The 21,779-nt window shown below is 41.7% G+C and overlaps 1 protein-coding gene across 3 annotated transcripts in view; it reads right to left on the bottom strand.

The window, feature by feature from the left end:
• The window catches only part of SPOCK1 (SPARC (osteonectin), cwcv and kazal like domains proteoglycan 1), a 512,554-nt gene that overhangs the window by 137,664 nt on the left and 353,111 nt on the right, over positions 1-21,779 (bottom strand). The gene's annotated exons all lie outside the window — the stretch shown is intronic.

Raw genomic sequence — 21,779 nt, 5'->3', positions numbered from 1 at the left:
GTGAAACAGTGGGAGTAATGAAAAACAATATCCTTATGTCAAGCAGGCATGTAACATCAAAACAAGTTGGAGAAATATAGGCTCGTAGGGTGGATTTGGGTTTGTTGCGGTTTCAAACCTCCAACAAACAATTTCTATTAGGGCCTCTCTGAGGTCCTAATTTCTTCTTTTGGAAAGATTCTTGCAGCCAAAACTAAGCACGTGGAAAACGTAACAGAAATGCAACCCAATGTGGATTTTTTGAAGGTGCTCCATGACAGGAGTTTCAAATGCCACACAGGGATCTTTCATAGAAAACTCACCTGTATTTTCATTTTTTAAGTGGCGCTGATTAAACTCTTAGCGTGCAATCCAGACAGTTTCTTATGATAAATGTGTTGGATTTCCCTTTGAAAGCATTCCTTCTGCACAAGCTGCTAAAAACAAATCTTCCTTGCCTATTATTAATCTGTAATTCTGTAACTAACAAATAGACAATTTGTGGAGTATCTTATCTACAGCCAGACATGTTCACTTATTGGAGATGCATTTGGGGAAATGAAAGAAGCAAGGTAAGTTTGAAACTTGTTTTCTATTCCAAAGCCAAAAAGTCTGTTCAGTTGTTTTATATTTTCTTTTCATTAAAAACAGCTAACTAATTAAAACATTTGTTCAAAGTCCCATGTGTATGTTTACTCAGGGCTCATCTACACCAAGCAGGATATTCCACTATGAAAGCGATATACAAAAGGCAGGAGCCACACCAAGCAGGATACAGCAGTATGAAAGCAGTATATCATATGTCTCAATGGGCCTCAACAGTTGTCAGTGCACTTCAATACTGCTATAAAGCAGTAGTGTGGCTCCTGCCTTTTATATACTGCTTTCATACCACTTTCATAGTGGAATATCCTGCTTGGTATAGATGAGCCCTCAGTAAATGTGAGCTGAAAAATCATGCAGTATTGTTATGTGCTACCCACTTCCCTGAGCAGACGGACATTTCAGGGACAGCATTTACCCCAGTTTGGTTTTCTTTGAAAGGATGGATTGCTGGAAACATACACCCTTTGATTTGGACACAAGCTGCAATTTTCCTTTGTTCCTTCACAAAAATACACACAGGCCTGGATTGCACCATCTTTAACTAAAGCAGATAGGTATGTCCCCACCTACCACCACCACCATCCCTTAAAAACCTTCAAGGAAGAACCTGCCTGGGCAGGGCAGCAAATGCTCCTCTGCCCCCAAATGCCTCACCCTTGCTCTCAGCTTGCCTGGGTAGGGGAGGCTAGTTGTGGGTGGGGGTGACAGAGATGGGACGTGGAGGCTCACCATTGGCGGCCTCTGCATGGTGCCACCAGGACGGGAGGGGACTCAGAGGCTTTATAACCCTGCCTGCCCCTCCCAGCCTCTTTTGTTGCGTGGCTCCCTCCCTCCCCTCTCTGTAAACAGTGTGGGCTTGCTGGCCACCACTTTGGGGGCCAAGTAGGAATTTTTTGCTCATAATCTAACTTGGTTATGAGGGTGGTTTTTTTTTACCTACTTCACACTGTAAGACAGTAAGGGAGTATTAATTAGGTCAATTTGGCTCATTTATTCGGTCACATTTGTGATGGGCAGGTAGGTGCTGGCATCTGGAGCGAGGTTTGGTATTGGTGAGCTTTCACAGGCACCGTTGTGGTGATGGGTAATGCCTGAGGCCCACAGCTGGGAGCCTTGTGGAGCCAGCTGCTGGGATAAGGGTTACCTTTGAGGCCATCCCTCCTCACCCACTGAGAGCCCTGCGGCCTGTGTGTGTGTGTGACACTGGAAGGCCTCCCTACCCCAAGAAGGGCAAGCCTATGAGGTGGCGAAGCACCAGACACCACTTCATTGGCTGTGAATGGTTCGCCCGATCCTAACAATGGCCTGTGGATTGGCCAAGCAAAGATGCCTGCTTAGGCCTTCACCCCTTTTGCAGATCTTTAATAAATGCGGTCCATATTTAATCCCAGTTATATGTCTTGTTTTGTTATTTCTTACCCTCCACTTCCGCAAGTTAAGGTACATAATACCCAAGGCTGGTGAAAGTATTTTGCACTCCAGGGAGAAAATCCCACAAGCACCTCTCCCCCTTCAGGCTGTAAAAATATAATAAATTAAATAACTACCAATTCGCTGCCATTTCATGACACCCCCAAATCAGGTGGCTGCCTCCTTCTGCCTAATAGTAGGGCTGGTCCTGATATCAAGAAAACTCAGGGGCTCTCTATAGACCTAATTTGTCCTGTGGTGGCTGCGCAGTGGTGCTGCATCAGCTATACATCACTGCCTTCAAATCGCAGCCAACGTGGGGCTTTTCCCTGAAGCTGCAAATTTTAAAAGCTGGAAATTTATTCCAACTTTTTGCTTTGAAGTGAGGTCACCACGGTTCTTCCACTGTGTGACCTTACTTTGGTGTCGAGCTGGGACGTTCCGCTGTGGATGGCGACTGCTGATAGGTCACCAGAATAGTGGGAAGGCTGGGCAGAGGGCAGGGGGTGGGCCTGATGAGCCAATGGCCGTCAGATAGCCCATGCTCCCTGTGGCATGGGGATTTCCCATCCCCACTCCACAGTAGCAATACTGCGGGGTTTCAAGAGGAAGGAGCAGCAAAGCGGCTCCATGAAGCCCCCCCCCATATGCTGTAAACGGGAACACAAGGGATCAATTACCTGACAGTTGTTTGGTGCATTTATCGTCAGCTGCATGATTTCAAAGCTGGACCTATAGAGTCCTGGCTAACAGTGGGAAGCTGTACAGATGAAACAGGTGAATGGTACCTGATATTTCTGCACAGATTGTCTAGAAGAGATTCTTTCCCCCTGAAAGGAAAACTAATATGAACACACGTATTTTCAAGCAGGCACAGCCATACTCTGAATGAACTTCTGTTATATTAATAGTATTGTCAATCCTTACAAGATGACATAGTAGGAATTGTGCAGAGAGGGAAGGCAAAGAACACAGTTCTTCTTGGTGATGGATTGGTCAAAACTCTCTGCTAAATGGAGCAGGTGTTATAGTTCCCAAAAGTTTGTTTTTCTTTAAATAGATTGCTCCAGTGTTCTGGTTTTCTGATAAAGACACTGAGATGGCTGACAAATCTAGACATTAACACATATCATCTGGACAAAAGCTCTCTGTCAGCACTAAAATGAATTGTCCGTCTAACAACTGGCCATAAGACAGCCTTTTCTATTTATCTGTTCATTTGTTGAGTCCTGGCAACAGTCACTTTATAGTTATAGGTGGAGCTTTAGAATTATCCCCAATCTTTGGTTTTGTCCCAATTTACAATAAAAAAACATATGGGGTTCAAAACCTCCATAATATTTCTTTATTTCTGTGGGCACTCAGCTTCTCTCTGCTACTGATCAATACAAGGAATTTGTCTGCACTGGCAATTTCCCGAATTCTCTCTCCTCTTTTATTATGACTTCCTGGCTTCCTCTGCACCCTGCCCCTGTTTGCAGGGACCTGAGGTATGGAATTTGATCCAGACCCTTTTTAAATAATAAAAAAAATTGATCAGGTGATCTGCTCCAGTCACTCTTTAGAATAGTATTTACACAAGGCCAGCTTTGCTAGGATGTGGATGTGCGTTAAAAAAAAAAGTAATGCAATGTGGACAGACGGCAACTACACTTAGATACATTCCAATAATTTAGAGAAACATCTGATCCATACAAAGCCGGATCCAGCAGGTGATACATATGAGGAAGTCTGCTTCTGCATTGAACCTCTTGCCTGGATCATGCCATCTCTGGGAATGTCCAGAGCCAAAGCTGGTATTCTTAAATTAAGTGTGTGTGTGTGAGAGAGAGAAAAAGGCCCTCCATCATGTAAAATGGAACACTTATTAAATGATAAAGAAAAACAATTATATCCAATAATGTTGTAGCCTTGGGAAAAGTCAGTTTTTGTAATACTTCCTGCCAAAGGGCAGAGTTCAACAGCTGTAGTTGGGTGTGGTTTAAGTTAACTTTGTATTTTTAAGTGGTGGAGACTGGGGAAAAAGGGTGCCTCTTTGTGTCTTTGGAGATAGTTACACTAGAAGAATGTCAATTAATCTTACTGATTCCTTGGGTAACACTTCTTCACATTTTTGGCAATTACTTAACTCCCACATGAAAAAAAAAGTATTAAGAAGACAATGAAAGCTATGCAATGACAAGAGCTAATAGAATATCCCTAATAAGACCAGATGCATACACTTTTGAGTCAGGTTTAAATAGAGAAATTAAATAAAAAGCAGAATTCCTCTTGTGCAAGTCCTTTAGACCTTTTTAGAAAGATACCAGATCCTTGAGAACCTCAGATTTGCCACTCTCTTTGTGATCCATTGCATTGAGTTATGTGCATCTAATCCCATTGACGGCAATGGTGAGCCCCTGTCCAGGAAGCACTCTCCTTCTAGAAAACATCAGATGTCACCTTGGGGAGAGGGGCAAGATGGATTGAACAGACATCTGTGTGTGCCTAAAATAGCCCAGCTATTTAATATCCCCAATTTACAAAGGGAGACCTGATGCACTGGGATCTTAAAGTCAACAAAGAGAACTGAAGGTACAGTCCGAACCAATGTTTCTCTCACCTAAATCTAACACTTTCACACTGTAGCAACCTTTGCATATGCACATCCTTATTATCGACAAAATTCTATTTTGTTGATTATGTAGTTTTAGTTTTAAAAGAGCAAACATAAGACGAGTGTTGCTCACTTGCGAACAAATTCTGATGAATAAAGTTCCAGGAATACTTCTTACAATGTCCTGGGTGGTATTTCTCTTAGTCAGAACATGGTGGTAATTTATGCCAGGGTATTGTGAAGACCTGGCTGAGCAAATAGGGCAAGGTGAACCTGTCCCAGCTCTGCCCACTGAGGTTCTCCATACAATATTGGCTGAGATTTGGCAACAGGCAGGGAAGCTTAGTTGCTGTGGTCTATTAGGATTCCATCCCTCTGGGCAGGTGTTTCATTCAGCAGGCTTCTATTTTCAAGGGTTTGTTGTTGAGACTAGGCAGCTGGGGGAAAATAGGGATTCTGTTGGTGTCAATTTATTAGAGCACACTCCTAAGGGATTGTTGCTTGATAGACAAAGGGTGTCCAAGATTGGAGTCATCTGTCTATAGCATGCCCTGCAAGCAGGAGCCAGGCAGGGCAGGCAGAAGCAGGAGGCAAAAAAGCATCCCATCCCTCCTTTTCTTTCCATTTTGAGCCTCTTCAGCTAGACAAGCTGGCTGACTTTGTTGTGGGTGGGCTGGGCAACAGTAAAGCATTAGAATTCTGTGGGTCCTAACCTCTCTGCTTTCCTTCCCAACCCCAACCCCGCCCACGATCTACCCGCCCTTCCCCAATCTCCCATCTCTTCTGACGTCACTATTGTGACTTTTGTGACCTTGGAAGAGCAGCTGCCACAGTGCTTTCCACAGCAGCTGTGAGGGGAACAATTTATATTACTGCTTTAACCTTGGGAGGAGATGCCCTCCTAGGGACCATCTTTAAGGTGACATAAAGCTCTTTGTTGTTTTTGAAATATTAGGTCCACAGTTTGGGTGGGGGGGTACTCTTGGGTTTTGGTTTGCATCTGAATGCCTAGAAGAACTGGCTATGGTAACACATGCCTTGTTTACACCCAGGCTGTATTTCTTCAATGCACTTTACATGGAGCTACCTTTGAAGAGACTTTAACTGTTCCAGAATGCAGCAGCAAGGATGTTACTAGGCGTTCATTCATGGAAGCATATTAGAACCAGGTTGCAACAGCTGATTTGGCTACATTGGTTGCCAATTTGTTTCTGGGCACAATTCAAAGTGTTGGTGACTGCCTTTAAATCCCTACATGGCTTGGTTCCAGGATACCTGAGTAGCAATCTCCTACTATGCTAGCCTGCTTGTTCCCTAGTACCTATTATCCCATCCACGTCTGAGGCACAATTGGTTTGGAGAGAGGGCCTTCTCAGTTACTGCACCCGGGTTGTGAAATACCTCACCCCATGTTTTGCCCCCTCTTTTATGCTTACTATTTTTGCTGACTGGTTGAAGTGTTGGACCTGACAAGGATTTGTTATGGTGAGCAGATGATTTTTAAGTGGCAGGCTTTTATTGTAGAATATTTTAGACTCTTTCCATGTCATTGTATCATTTCTATTAATTGTTGTAAGCCCCCCAGAACCATGCAAATTGCAAATAATGGGGTATAAGTTCTCTAAGCAAACAAATAGCCAGGAAATATTCTGGTATTTATTTCACTTATGGTAGATTGTTTTAGACTCTAAGTCTGCAGTTAGGGCTTCACGTATTTCTTAATTTTTTTACAGTGCCTAGTTGTTGTAAGTAATAATGACAACAACCACAACGATAATGAAGATGGATGTATTTAGTCTAATTCAGATGGCAATGCAGAGTGCCATTACATCCGCCATACTTCATAAACTGGCTAACCTGGACGTGAAAAAACCCGAAGAAACACTGCAAGATTTGCAATGTATTACAAGCTACATCGATGGTGACATTTGTTTACGCTGTCAAATGTTACAATGCATAGTTTATTACTGTCTGTGTCAACACTTTCTTCAACCATCTTTCACTGCATTATTAGTATGCTCTGTCTTTGATCTTGGAGAACTAGCCACCAGCAATGCTGAAGAGAAGCAAGATGACATGTGATGCACACTCTAGATTATTACATTTAGACAGCAGCAGCTAGAGGAGACAGAAGGAAGCCTAGCGTGACATAATTCTCCCAGTAAGATTCTTTAGTTTCATCTGCCTTGATTAAGCTTGATCTCAAATAGTGAGTAATTTCAACATTAACAGCAATCTTAGGAAAGAAGAAAAGAATTATATAAGCACCCTATGTGGAAAGACATCTGGGATTGCAGAAAAGTACAATTTAAACCTTTATTACACAGAAAAGAAAACAAACACCAAATAAGCAAGGAGAAAGTACAACAGGGACATAAACCCTCCTACAAGCAATAAACACTATAACAGGCAACCAAGTCTGTAGCTCAGATAGAAGATAGTGTAGTTTCACTTACTTCGAGGGCATTAAGCACTAAGAAATCTATCTTATCCCAACTGTTGAAATCAATCAGGAATAGATGGTTGGACATTATGCTAGAAACATCCTCCTGCTCAAAGTGATGTTGGATACCATCTCGCTTCTTTTTAGGGAACTTAAAACAGACATAATAGAGTCTGATCTAAACTGAGGAGCTTGGCTCTTTTTCTTCCCAGTTGAACACTGCACATATCATAGAACAAGTCTGGGTCTCATCAGTACCTGATGGGAGACTACTTGGGAATCCCCATGCATGATTTCTTGAATCCCATGAGAGAAGAAAGGTGTATGTATGTATGTATGTATGTGTGCATACACACATTTAAATACACTTGTATATTCATAAACCCCTGTAGAGGTGGGAGAAGGCTGGTGCTGATAAAGCAAGTACAACTGTCCTGCTGCATGGAGGAACAGGATGATATAGTGCTGTTTATATCACAGAAACTGTGGAAAGGCTGGTGGGGGGGAAGCAACCTCTGCAGGACACTAGCCCCCTTCTCTGCCTGAAAGAGCTAAGTGCAACTTACTATGCAGGTGAGCAAAGCTGTACCTGCAGAAATCCCCTCTTCTACACACCATTAAAATTACAGGTGTTCCATCTTCCTTTGATTCTGGCCATTCAATTAGTAATTGGGATTGGGATAAAGCAGGTTTACCAGTGTTCCTGAGACACAGATACAGGCTTTGGTGTGTGGAACAAAGCAAAACAAAAGAATGCAAACACGCTGGATAGCTAAAGCCTCCCCTCTTCTTTCCCCAGTTGCTGGAAACACAGCTTGCCTCTTGTTTTTTTCTTGTTGAATTAGTAGAACTATGACAACAATAGGCATTTTTTGTCCCCATTTTCAAACAAGAGACTTGGTAATTGGATTAATTTGTTTACAATGATTTAATTAAATTTGCCAAACAACAATGTACATACTTACAGTCACAATCATTATACTTATGTGTACTTTCCGATCACTGAAAGGGCTGTTAGTCACTGCGGAAGTATTTGGTAATTTAAGATTACCCTTATTTTCATTTTCTGATTAGTGAAGAACAGCCATCGTCATGTTCAGGTAATTGCTTTATTAACTAGCTTAATTACACATCCTGTAAAAGTGGCAGCTATGCAGTTATTCTACTTAATGTGCAGCTGAGGCAAAAGTGCTAACTAATAGCTTACGGATTTTATAAGAGGGCTAGAACACTTGTTGGCTTAATTCATTATTATTTATAAAGGATATGATGGAAATGCAATGAACTGCCTCGTTGAGTGATGTCAGGGAGCAAGATTAAGTTCTGTCTGGAAAAAATAATGTATAGTTTGTGGTTCTTTCAAGTTCCATTAAGCCCTCCGTAAGTCAGGTTCTGTACAGAGGACCTGATCAACACATGAAGAATAGAAGCAAGACCGGTGGGCACAACCCTACTCCTGCACTCCATATATCGATTTCTCCCTGGTTGCCATGTCATTTTCATGGGAGAAAAGGCCAAGCTGAAAAATAATAAGCTGACTGCCTTTGACAGAGTGTATAATTTCTATAATTATAAGTGTACAAAGAGCACAACAATTAAAGGATGAATAGAAATTTGATCCTAGGTATTCCACCTTGGCAGTTAATAGCTGTTTAAGGATATGGCTTTTGAATGCAAACCCAGACACAGTGTGCCTCTACATTTGTGTTGTTTCCTGGTGCTTTTCTGCTTCCTGGTTCTCTGGCATAATTGTTCTGGGCTGTATTACATGGGAGGAGAGGGACAACAAGGGGCTTGAATTGAATACTTTCCCTCCGTTCAGTTCTGTTGAGACAGAGCCATCTAGTAGCAGAATATCCTGCTGTTTCCCAGCTATTTCAACTTTAAAAGTGTTTCTTTTTATCCCAGGATTTCTAGAGGATTTTGCAGGAGATGTCCTGGTTGTTAATGACATCATTAAATCAACCCCAAAACTTCAGTGAGTGGCCAATCATGAGTATGCACTAAATGGCTCATTTAGAGGAGCCACAGGTACCAGACGGTAGGTTCCACTGGAAGTATAGGGATTCTAACTATATATGCTTAGGTGTTTGTTTTTTAAAGAGGAGGGGAAGGCACTCTTTCAAATATGGTCATAATTCAAGATGGTTATTGGAGACATTGAAGCCTGAAGAGTAGTTTTTTTCATACAAGAAGAGCGATGATTTTACATACAACCATCTCTGAACTTTTAGCTTCTTTAAAACCAACTACAAGACTGTCATGAGCGTCACTTAACTGTCAAAAAAATCTGAAATATGTATCTGATGCATACCTAATATAACCATAAACAAAAATCAGGAAGTGGAGATAATCCAATAATAATCTGCAGTTCCTCCTACTAGAGTTTAGCACACTGGCAATTTATGCATTATGGGATAGAATTCAAGAATTGTGCAATACACAGCATGAATGTATGCTAAATTCTCTTTTCCTGGATCTCCTGCTGTTCCAGGCAAATGTTGTATCAATCCAGTAATTCCTTTTTTTTGCCATTATCATTAATAGATTTTTTTTCAATTCACTGCAAAACCTCAATACCTTACTGGATATCCTTTTGGACACTGGTGGCACCCGAAAAATTATATATATTAGGATGCGCTTTCTGAAAAGGAAAAAGGTATAATTCACATTAAGACTTCATCCTAAACATAATTTCTCTTAATTAAACTCTGTTGATTTTTAAGGACTTTGTTTGCTAGAAGGACAGCCGTATGGTTCTGTTATAATTTGTATGTGAAAAGTGAAGAAGAAAGCAATAAGAAAGGGGCATTTGCTCACTCTCATTCTGCCTATGGCAGCCTTCCCTAGGCTGGTGCCCTCCCATCATCCCCAACCAGCACGGTTGGCTGGGGATGATGGGAGTTGAAGCCCAACACATCTGGAGGACACCAAGCTGGAAGAGGCTGGCCTATGGTTTTGGAAGCATTGCTACCGTTGTTGTGAGCAACATATTACTGTTCAAATTTTAGTTACTTACATGAGACACTATAATCAACGCTTATGCCAGACTTCCAATGTGGAAAATTCTGTACAATTATCTTAAATATTCTGAAATAATAATAACTATGAAACACAGTCAGACTCTGGCAGCAAAATCATATTTTTATAATTATATACTGTGCTCCATGGGTTGCATCCAACAGTGTCATTCTGCTAGCACAAATGATGCTGCACCAGTGGAAATCAAGTCCTGAACTAAGTGCAAGGAGAAAATACAACTTAAAGTACTTCTTACACAATCACTTGCAGATCTTAGGCTTACAAAGTGGTCAGGTAGCCGTTGTGCAATTGCTTACACAGTGGGAAAGGAGAGCGGAGCTCTGCTAATGGAGCAATTTCTTCCGCTAATGATATATTGGATTTAGGCCTATACCTTCATGACAGAAAACATCCAAAAACCAATCATCAAATGCCAAAGCCTATTTGTCAGCAAATGCACTGCCTGCCAAAATGGTATTACTGGTGTTAATCTGAAACAACAGCAAAACAATGGTACAAATCTCACCATCCATCATTGCCAGAGAATGACCATTGAGATTGTGCTGGGGTGCAACCACTGGCCACTGGGTGACTTGCAGTCATTGAGGTGCCATGTGTTTAAGCAAGGAAGAACGGGCAACGTCTTTCAAGATGACTGGAGCTGGTGAGCTCCAAGGCTTTTTGAAACTGGAAAGAACCATTGTGGTGGCTGTTGTGATCTCATTCAATGCAGTGGCTCTGGCAGCACAGTGGGAGCCATGAGAGTGCTAAAAACAGCAACACTATGACCATTTATTATAAAAGGTTGCCCTGCTATGGACAGCCAAGATAACAGGAAAGCTGATATCCATCTGACAGTGGCTTTGGTTATCATAAACCCACTTCATCATGTAATGGATTGGCATTTCAATTCTAAAAGGACAAAACGATTTTATTTTTCCTTTAGAAATAAGCAGTGTAGAAGGTAACAGAAGAAATTAAAATGCAATGTCTAAAAGCTATGCACTTGCTGCTGCACCCATTAATTATACAATTATTGTAAAAGATTGTTTCAAAAGGAAAATACCCATGAAAAAAAAAGCAGCAAACATAAAACATATTGAACAGTTTTCCAAAACATGGAACAAAAACAGCCCCTTCAGATACTTTCTTCTTGCTTTAGTTCCAGACTGGCATAGGTTTCTTGTTCTGGATTACTTTTGTGAGTGGAGAAGGAAGCATGGAATAAAGACACAGACACCAGAGCTTGAGATAAACGAGGGCCTCTTTATTTACATAAGGGAACTTCACCCCTCCCTGGATCTGCATGTGAAAGCGCGGGAATCTATTAGACCCTTTCTTCAGGCACCTAGCCTTCCAGTAAGGGCGAGCCACTGCATTGATCACAGGGGTAGGGTAAACCTGACCCTTTATTCAAGCTACACAGCCCCTTCAGATACTTTCTTCTTGCTTTAGTCCCAGACTAGCATAGTTTTCTTGTTTGGGATTACTTTTACAGTCATGTTATTTAGGGTGCTTCCAGATGAAGCATTCTTCTTCTTCTTCTTCTTCTTCTTCTTCTTCTTCTTCTTCTTCTTCTTCTTCTTCTTCTTCTTCTTCTTCTTTGTCTTCTAGCACCAACAATGTACTTTAACTGTCTGATCGCCCTGCTTCATTCACAGAATTTTATTTGCCGAGGGGGGGTGGGCGGGGGGAATCTGGACAACACTACTCATAATTCTCCTGTGTTTTCCCAGCACTTCTTTCATCTTTTTTCCTCCCACAGAAAACCCATTAGGGGGGGGGAATACGAAATTACCGCTAACAATGCCTTCTAATTGTTAGTGCTAGAACCCCTCCATATGGAAGAATCCTTGAGCACTATTAGTCACATTTTACAATTATCAAACCAAAGTAGATCCAAAGGCCACCCACCACTGGAGCCATGACCAAGCAAGGATTTGAATAGAAATATCCCAGGGGCAAGCTGTCTATCAGACCTTGAGTGTGTATGTGTGTGTGTGTGTGTGTTTTAATTCTGCGGGGATTTAAATTGGAGACTTATTTAGGTTAAACTATATGTGTAACAAACACAAGGTCCTTAGGCTTGCTAGTACATGCATAGAGCTCTATGTACATATGGGCTTTTTATTCTTGGCTAGGATGAGAAATGCTTTGCCAGTGTGCAGCAACTTCCCTGGTGTATACATAGAGAATTCCTTGGTTTAATTTAACATTCACAAGACATGGAACTCAATGTATACAAGGCAACAACCCAAAGTGATTAGCCCAGATTGGGGTTATTTTTATTTATTTATTTATTTCATTTTTATACCACCCAATAGCTGAAGCTCTCTGGGCGGTTCACAAAAATTAAAACCATGAAGAGCATACAAACAACCAACAATTTAAAAACAGGAATATTTGCGTCTATAGAATTTGGAGGGTTTGTTCCAATATGTCTGTCAGAAATGGCAGAATGAAAACCAGGTTATACGGCATACTAAGAGAATTGCATATATATAGGAGGTATACAGTATGACTCATGTATGAAAGGGTTTGGCAGGGGCAGAAAATCTGAGAGCAGAAGCCTTAATATGCAGAAAGAAGCAATAGATCAAATATTTCCATTTTTTTGTTCACAATCATAGGCACTAGAAACTTTGGCGGGAAAAGACAAATGAAAGCTACAAATCTCATTACATCTCAAATTCTCAAAAAGCAACAATACTACAGCAGTTTCTCTGTTAGGCTTCATATTCTAAGATGTTGATACACATTCCTAGATCTTCTGATAAGTTTGGCCTCTGTGGGGCAACTAATTTTCTACATTCCAGATTCACAGCGACACTGTATTTATAATGCTACAGTATTATCTCCATCATGTCAGATGCACTGCCTCTTCTGGGTTAGAATTCAAAACAGCGATAATCCATAAATGCCACTTCTGCTGCTCTGAATTTTGTCAAGCTCATTAAGGTCTTTGCTCACTGAAGCCTAGAACATTCCCTGAAATTTTGGGCAGGCACTAGAATTACCTGATAATTACTTACAATGATCAACATTTTATTTGCTAGGACATTAAATCTTGACCTTTAGTTTCACAGCAGTTGTTTGAAACAATTTAGATTGCACGGAAAATGAAACCTTGTGTGAAGTCAAACAGCTGAAATAAATGCCAAGCTCATAAAAGTTGGCAATCCCTGAGAACGACGTGGTAACATTACAGGCAGGGAAATTATCCAGCATTAGACTTGTCAGCTTTACATTTCTCCTTAGAGAATGGCCATGATGTACCACTGACTAATTGGAAACACAGTAGTTTTCAAACAGCAAATAGTAGGAGACTATGCAGCGTGTTAAGGTTTCTGTAGGTTTAAAATACCAAAATCATGTACCTAAAAACAATGCAATCTGCAAAGTGTATAATCAGGGTTCCTTGGTAGCCAACCAACATTTTGTGGTTGCCAGGGTCTTCAAGACCATCTCCTAAGATGTAGGGGAGCTTAAAATCATATGAGGAGTCATCTTAGATCAGAACAAAGGCTTATCTAGTCCAGCGTTCTGCTCATATAGTGGCCAACCAAAAGTCTATGGAAAGCCCACAACAGGACATGAATGCTCATGTTCACCAGCAACTGGTACTGAGACGCTTACTTCCTCTGATACCAGTTATAAAATACAGCCATCATGACTAGTAGCCACTGATCACCTTATCCTTCATGAATTTGTCGGTTATCTTTTCAAAGCTGACCTAGTTGGTGGCCATCACTAGGCCTGGAGGAACTGAGTTCCATAATTTAACTATGTACTTTATGAAGAAGTCCTTCCTTTGATCTGTCCTGAATCTCCTACCAATCAGCTTCATGGGATGACCCTGGGTTCTAAGATTATGACAGAAGGAAAAGAATGTCCGCCTATCCACTTCCTCCTCTCCATGCATAGTTTTATAGACTTCTATCATTTCCCCTTACATTTCCCCTCTAAGCTAAACAGAACCAGATGTTGAGCTCAAAGTGGCTTCAAAGCATGATACAACTGTTAGGACAACCCCACTCTACCTCTAGGTACAAACTTAAGAGGAGGTCTGGGGATTGTCCTTGCCAGATGGAGTGCCTCAGATGCATAGTGCAACTTTGGCAATGACACTCTGCCCTCTTCCCAGCTCTAAAATTGGGAGGAAGGCTGGGGCTTGTCACACTCAACAAAGGTGATTGGACAGTGAACTCCTATGTACGCATGCTTATTTGGTGGAAATGTCCTCGATTTTCCTCAACTTTTGTATTTTCCTCAGTAGTCAATTCTGAATTGCTGAGTTTTTTCAGAATCTGGAGTTGTGATTACTATAAACATCCAAGTTGAAAGATCTGGCTCCAGGAGAAGGATTACACATGGAAATTTCTCCCCTCCCCAAATCATAATTTTCAGACATTTCTTTCTTTTTGAGAGGGATGGATGGGATGAAAAATATTTTCTTAGAAGTTTGCACTTTATTAACAAATAATTTCTTTTGAAAAGCAACATACTAGAGTTGAAGATTTTAACGTTACCTGTGTCAAGCTGTAAAAGCCAGACACCTGTTTGCATTTTAAGCAGCTTTCCCCCAACCTGGCACTCTCCAGACTACAACTCCCCATCAATCCCAGCCAACACCCTAGTTGAGGATGATGGGGTTGTAGTCCAACACATCTGGAGGGCACCAAGTTGGGGAAAGTTGTTTTACAACAAATCCAGTCACAGGAAGGCACAGGAAAGCAATGGACCACTTTCTTGCCATATAAAACATAATGGGTTGGATCCAGGATCTGCCTACCATGAAATGAAGAGACTTTCTATGAGAGAAAGGGCTCTGCTCACAGAAAGCCCCTCTGCCCAATTTGGGGGGATTCCTCTCCCCCACACACTACAGCTTACCCCATTCAGCAGGGTCTGTTGACTCTGTGTATCATTTTCAGGGGGTTACAACCTAGTTCCTCACACTTAAATCTGGATCCATCCCCCTGTATTTGAAAATTTGGGCTATCTTAGCTGTCAAGAGATTATTATTCATTGTACAGTAGCCAGGAAAAACTTCAGTCCAAATTTTCAAAAACACCTGCTATCAATATGCATGGGAGAGGATGAGTGGGAGGAAGAATTCTGTGTCTGATTATGATGAATGCAATATTTTTTTTATTTGCCCAGCATATGTGAAGAGATATAGGATAATAATTGGGGGAAAGAAACAGATTAATCTATGCTTCATTTTGCAGTCACTGGTAACAAAAAGGGTTTCTTTACAGTCTTTATGGGGATCACAAGTTAATTGAACTAAGTACAGATATAGAGAGGTCAGAATTGTTTACACATATCAGCTGAAGATATTAACCTGTACAGATGCGGGAAGTTAATATTAGGGACGGGCGAACAAGCAACATTCGAGATCACCAGGATACTCTTATCATCGGCTCACCATTCATCTCGTGCCCAGTTCCCATTCCCATTTGCAACTGCTGCTCACTCTGAACAGGAAAATTGTGTGAATCAAGCAGGGATTAAACATGAAATTTGCACAACTTTCCCTTGTTCGATTTGCACAAATTTCCTAAAATTAGGCAAATGACATAAATTTACACAAATTTTCTCCATAGACTAAAGCAGGGCTGATTTGGCCTACAGGGAAATTAGCACAAATTATAAAGTTTGTAGAAATTTAGGCAACTTGCACAAGTTTAGGAAATTTGCACAAATCAAACCTGAGCACATGTCCTGCAATTTATGAACATGCTTGCACTCGTGATTGTCTTTGGAGTTGGAAACAGGGCAGAGTTGCATGCTTTGCAATCAAAAACAAAATTCTGATATATCCCTATTTGAGATGGGCATCTGTGGGTACCACCCTCAACCTCCATGTGTTCATTCACCATTGTGCAAACCCATTCACCAGTCTAGAGGTCAAGAATGGGGGCAATGGGTGTGATGTTGACCTTCCTCCAAACATTCATTTTACCTACATTGTCACTTCAGAGGCCAATATTGACTATCAAAGCTGAATGAGCAGTGGGAAAGCATCACTTTCACAGAGTGCCACGGCAAGAACAGGAGTCATGAGATGTCTTCATTATAACTAATAAAGTCAACACTAAGCCAGAAAAGCCTTGTGAAGCAGCAATATCAAGGACTCTCGATCAAGGAATATTTAGATCTAATGATAAATAATCAAAGGGGCTTCTGAAAGCTCAGGCAGAATCCTGCCGTAAAGACCCATTATGCCTGTGAAACAGATCAACTGAATGTACAATACAAGGCTATATATTTATCAAGTCAATCCCAATTTATTTATTTTTAATCTGAGCATATTCTAAGTGGCTAAAAGGATTATGGAAGAGAAAGATAATCACAGGAGAATGGAAATTTATTTTGAAGGAAAACACAAAAGGGATCAGCATCAGAGAATTTGGTTAGTATGCACATATCTGGGACACGAAAGTAAGCAGTCCATATGAAACCACCTTATAAACGTACTGAGCAAGTGGAGCAATTAAGAAATGCTAATATTAAGAAAGGCCAAGCTTTCTATTTACTTCCTGTATGGAAATCTTTTAAACTGCACAGGCACCAAGAAGGAGAGTGAGAAGGGGAAACAGGATTCTGTTTATAGGAATCCCTCCATTTTTGGCTCTGCATCTGTGTGAAAAGGATCATGCCCAATATTTTTAACATATTTTTTCTAGACCACCTTCACAGCTGGCTTAAAAATGAAATTATCAGAGAAGTGCCACATGCCTACCAATTTCAAATTAATTTTCACTATTTTGAATACGGCTATTAACTAACCCTTAAGATGGTTTAGCACCACCACCACACTTCCGATACTGAACTACTTGGGACATTGCTATCATTTGGCTATCTTAAACACTTGAACATGCTTTTTTACTAGTTGTCTTCCCCTTGTTTCCTAATAAAGGTAAGTTCAGAACCAAAAGATCAGTCATTCATCACATATTTTAGGCCCTGCTTAATGTGTTATTGGTGGGGCTCAGTTTCCCTATCCGTTCAGGCTCGTAGCTTTAGGGTATCCCTCAAACCATCATTTCTCTTGGTTGGCCAAGTAGCAGTGGTGGTGGTGGTGGCAACGGTGGCACTAACGGCCTTGCTAGACCTACCTGATAATCCGGTGGGGAGTCGGGGCGAGGCCGCACTACAGCTAGTGCGGGCTGTCGCCCTTTTCTACACATAACACGCGATGGAAAAAGGGAAAGCCCCGTCGCGTCCTCCATTTTTTTTGAATTAAAGGGCCATGTGCGCAGGAGCGCACCAATGGAAAGGTAAGGTTTTTTTTAAAAAAATAAAGGGTTCCCTGCTCCCCCTGCCCCTGATTTCCCCCCACACAATGTCTGATGCCCCCCCTGCCTGCTTGCTCGCTTGCCCATCCTCCCCCCGCTCGCCATGTCTGCCCCCCGCTCACTCGCCCATCCCCGATCTCCTTGCCCTGGCCCCATTCTTCTTCCCCCCGTCCGCCATGTCTGATGCCCCCCTGCCCGCTTGCCAGCCCACTCGCCATGCCCACCCGATCACCCGCCTGCCATGTCCAATGCCCCCTCCGCGCCCCCGTCCGTGATCTCCCCACCCTGGTTCCACTCTTCCCCCCATCTCTCCTGCCGGGTCCGCTCTTTCCCCCGGCCCCCATCTCCCCCCCGTGATTCCCCCCCGGCCCGATGGGCATAGCGCTCCTATGGGAAAAGAAACAGAATGAGCAGCTGGGAAACGAGCAGCTGGGAAAAGCCACAGGAGTAGCTAGACCTTCCGCAGCCCCGGGCTCAGCCGGGGCTGCGGAAAAGCCGAGCCATAAGTGGATCCAGTTATCCCAGGTCAAGGGAGGATTTAGCCCAGCCTGACCCCAGGATCCCCTGTGCGTCATCTGCACACACGGCAGGGAGCCCGGGCCTCACACCAGGCTAAGTCCTCATCTGGCAACGGACTAAGACTGCTTTTTATCACCTTTATTTTCTTTTACAAGGAAGCCTGCTAACGCCAATGTCATCTTAAGCCTAGAGTATTCTCCGTGCTCTCTGTATGGAACTGCACTCAGTAACCATTAAAAAGCTTCAGTAGCAGAATGAATTAACTTGCCTTCCACACAGTACACAGGTATTTCCAGCCTAGGTATCTGAGAATATAGCCCTCTCTCAAACGCCTGGGCACAATCTCCATATCATTCTCTTAAATATACCATTGTGTATGAAAATACACAGGCCCGTGGGCCAAATCTGGCCTACCTGGGCTCCCAATCCAGCCCGCCAGAGTACCCCAGATTGCAAAGCCCCCTTAAGAATATAAGAAGTGCCATGCTGGATCAGACCAAGGGTCCATCTAGTCCAGAACTGTTCACACAGTGGTCAACCAGCTGTCGACCAGGAACCAACAAAGCAGGACATGGTGCAACAGCACCCTCCCACCGATGTTCCCCAGCAACTGGTGCACACAGGCTTATTGCCTCAAATACTAGAGGTAGCATACAACCATCAAGGCTAGTAACCATTGATAGCCTTCTCCTCCAGGAATTTATCCAACCCCCTTTTAAAGCCATTCAAATTGGTGGCCATCACTATATCTTGTGGTAGTGAGTTCCATCGTTTTTCTTTGTGCTGTGTGAAGAAGTACTTCCTTTTATCTGTCTTGAATCTCCCTCCAATCAGCTTCATGGGATGACTGCAGGTTCTTGTATTATGGGAGAGGGAGAAAAATGTCTCCCTATCCACATTCTCCACACCATACATAATTTTGTACAACTCTATCATGTCTTCCCTTTGAATTAGATGACACTAGCTGGAACAAATAATGAAACAATAGACTATTTAGATCAATATCAGCTTCCATTCGAGAAACTTCTCTGAAAATGCCACAAAGATGGTATTGTATTTTATTTTTATTTATTTAAAACATTTATATCCTGCCCTATATCATTAAGATCTCAGAACGGCATACAGATAAAATCATACAGTATAAAACAATAAATATACACAGTTAAAAACAAATTAAACCATGATCCAAGTTAAAAAAATATATAATTTAAAAGCAAGAAAAGCAGTTAAAACAGTTAAAACAATGTGCCAGTGAGTTTAACCATCAAAGGCTTTGTTAAAAAGCCATGTTTTACTTGGCGTCGAAATGCAATCAACGTTGGCGCCAATCGGGACTCCGAGGGCCCAATACACCAATACAGCTAGCACATATTACTTCAACATGCAGCCACCTTTGTTGGAGAGGCTGCGGGGTGAAAGGCATGTATTTTCATTTATGGTGGACTTGTCCACATATACAGGGATTCTGGAGATTAGTACATAGAGAAGTAATGGTTATTATTAGAGAAACGATTGTATATGATCCAGAATTATTTTTATTATCAATATACAAAGGATCTAATGTAAGTTTGAAATGTAAAGATTTATTCTTCTTCTTAACAACTGACACTCGCCAGACAATTACACAGCAGTGTAATTATCGGCATGGTACCGAAATATATGGTCTGTGGCATACCAGAAAAAACAACTTCTTCTTCTTCTTCTTCTTCTTCTTCTTCTTCTTCTTCTTCTTCTTCTTCTTCTTCTTCTTCTTCTTCTTATTATTATTATTATTATTATTATTATTATTATTTTATATAGCACCATCTATGTACATGGTGATGTACAGAGTAAAACAGTAGATAGCAAGACCCTGCCGCATAGGCTTACATTCTATTAAAATCATCCATGGAAAAACAGAACCGCTGTCTTTTCATGGTGGATATTTATTCGACATACATCACCACTGGACTTACAACAATATATGCCCACTTCAGATTTGAGCATTTGGACATTGTAACAGCAATTGAAGATCATACAGCACACTTATTAATTAGTATAACTGTTTATTTAGGTCTTTCTCTTTTTTCTTCTTTCTCTTTCTCTTTTTCACTCTACTTCTTGAATTGCTTCCCCCCCCTAAAATTGTATTAATTAACTTTTCTTATTCTTATATAACAACTGTTTAGACATCAATTGTCAGGGGACTGCTCACTTTTTGGTTACAAGTTTAAAAAAGTATAGTTGCCCTTTTCCCAGCTCTATAACATCCTTGTTTTAGGTGGGGTGACCAGAACGGTACAAAGTATTCTTCCTCAGGCCCCACCCCCTTTTTCACAAACCAGGGATCATTTCGTGGGTTTTTGCCATTTGCATGGTTTTTCCCCTCCCCGCATTCTAAACGGTTGAAATTCCTCTCATCAGGCTTTGTTACTGACAGTAACTTCTTTCAGCGAAAACGTGCTGCTGTTTTTGTAGATGTCCCTTTTGCTTTTGGGCCCCACCTACCACTGAAGTGTTACACCCAAGAGCTTCTCGGAAATTGAATTTGGCCTACCGATTGAAAGCCCTGAACTAGAATATGCACAAGGGCATTCATGGTAGCTGATCCCATAATGAAGCTGCCTGATACTGAATCCACCTAGTCCACTATTACTTATGGCCCTCCAGCAGAGAGCTTTCCTAGCCTTGCTACCAAGCTCATTAGTGGCCCAATGTCAGCGGTGAGTAGGGCCACAGCCTGGCACTACTGGCATGTGGCTCCCCAACATGATAGTCCATCCCCCTTACACACCCACATTAATACACACACCAGCAGTTACACTCCCTCCCCCCCCCAAAAAAAAACCTTTTAAAAGACTTATTAAGTAACTGGTTGCAGCATAAGCAGCAATTCTTTTTAAGATGGTGGCAGTGTTGGGGTGAGGATGGTTAGCCCTTGGGGTGAGGATGGTTAGCCCTCAAGCACCACGCTGACCCCCAAATGCCAATGGAAGCTTTTAAAAAGCATAAATTCAGTGAGAGTGGAGGGAAGAGGAAAAATCTCTTACTCCAATCAGCTATTGGAGGCATGAGGTGTTTTTTTAAAAAAAATGCGTGTGAGGGAGATGGAGGCAATTGCCTGCCTGAAGGAGAGGGGTGTGGTCTGGGGGAAAGGGGGCAGGGCCTGGGATAGCTGCTGCCAGTCAACATGGCAGGGGGACACATACCCCTTCCAGGCCAGATGTTCCTCATCTCTGCTTTAAGTAGAGATGATAGCGATTAAATTTGGGACTTTCTGCATGCAAAGCGTGTGCACTACCACTTACCTATGGTCTCTTTCCCAACTGTGAACAGCTGTTCCTGCAGAAAATTGCTATATATAAATTTTAGTGTGTTCTGGAGGTAATGTGAGGATTTCTTATTTTGGGCAACAATGATGGCCAGAAATTAGGAAAAATGTCCAACTTTGGTGGACATTTTTAAGTTGTCTGTAAGGATGCATTTTATCTTTTTCATCTGTATTTTTAAATGAGAAGGATGATGATTATTATTCAGGGATAGGCAACATGGTACCCTCCTGACTATTAGCCACACTGGCTGGGTTTTATGGGAGTTGTAGTCCAAAACATCTGGAGTGCATTTCCTACCCCTATTATAAAGGTTCATACCCACCTTTACACATTTAAATGAATGCATGCATAAATAAATGAGTAGTGCAATGCAGCATGCTGCAAAGAACAAAGCATAAAACTCTTAACTCCACTTACAAAGCCTGAATTAAACATGACTAAAGAGGAGATATCCTCTTACCAAATCAATGCCTAAGGCATTAATAATCTGTTGTTGTTGTTGTTGTTGTTGTTTTAAAAAATCCACTGGGTTATCTGTTCTTAGATGTGAAACTCCTTTAGTATCTTAGCAATGCCTTTGACATACTGGT

This window comes from Elgaria multicarinata, chromosome 3 (genome assembly GCF_023053635.1).
Source record: "Elgaria multicarinata webbii isolate HBS135686 ecotype San Diego chromosome 3, rElgMul1.1.pri, whole genome shotgun sequence".
Lineage (NCBI taxonomy): Eukaryota > Metazoa > Chordata > Lepidosauria > Squamata > Anguidae > Elgaria > Elgaria multicarinata.
This window is presented reverse-complemented; position numbering and strand designations above follow the sequence as displayed.